This window comes from Mandrillus leucophaeus, unplaced genomic scaffold (assembly GCF_000951045.1).
Source record: "Mandrillus leucophaeus isolate KB7577 unplaced genomic scaffold, Mleu.le_1.0 Scaffold204, whole genome shotgun sequence".
Classification (NCBI taxonomy): Eukaryota; Metazoa; Chordata; class Mammalia; order Primates; family Cercopithecidae; genus Mandrillus; species Mandrillus leucophaeus.
In genome coordinates, this window is record NW_012102077.1 from 3,680,193 (window position 1) to 3,680,745 (window position 553).

Consider the following 553-nt stretch of genomic DNA (forward strand, 5'->3'; position numbering starts at 1 on the left):
AGTACCTATACTTGGGGTGAAAACAAGACATCACACAGATGTTGGGGATTCGGGAAGGGGACAGGAAGAGGGAAGGATGGAGAGAAGGCAAAGGAACAGCAGAGCCTCACACTCCACATGGCATGGTGACCTGCTACGTGAGTTCCTACGGAAGGAATCCAGCTAGAGTTGGACTTTAGACCTTAGGAGAAGAGAGAAAAAGAGAAGAGGAACCCAAAGCAGCTGGTGGAAAGGGGCCATCCAGCCTACCCTTCTCAGAATCCAGCCCCAGGACCAGTCCCAGCCCTCACACCCCTCCTGACACGATCTCCCCTCTGCTAGCCCACCTCACTGTGGGTGGCTGCTCCACCAGAACGGGGAGGGGCCCGGGATATTGTGGGAAGCCCTCACTTTTGAGTGGCTTCTACTCAAAAGTAGTGTGAGCACCTGAGCTGCCCGGTCCCCACCCCCTTTCTGCATTTTCCTTCCCAAAAGAAATGAAGGCTCAAGGCAAAGTGACAGCTGCCTCGGAAGGTCCCTTTCGGGAATGTGGAGACAGAGGCATGGCGTTGCA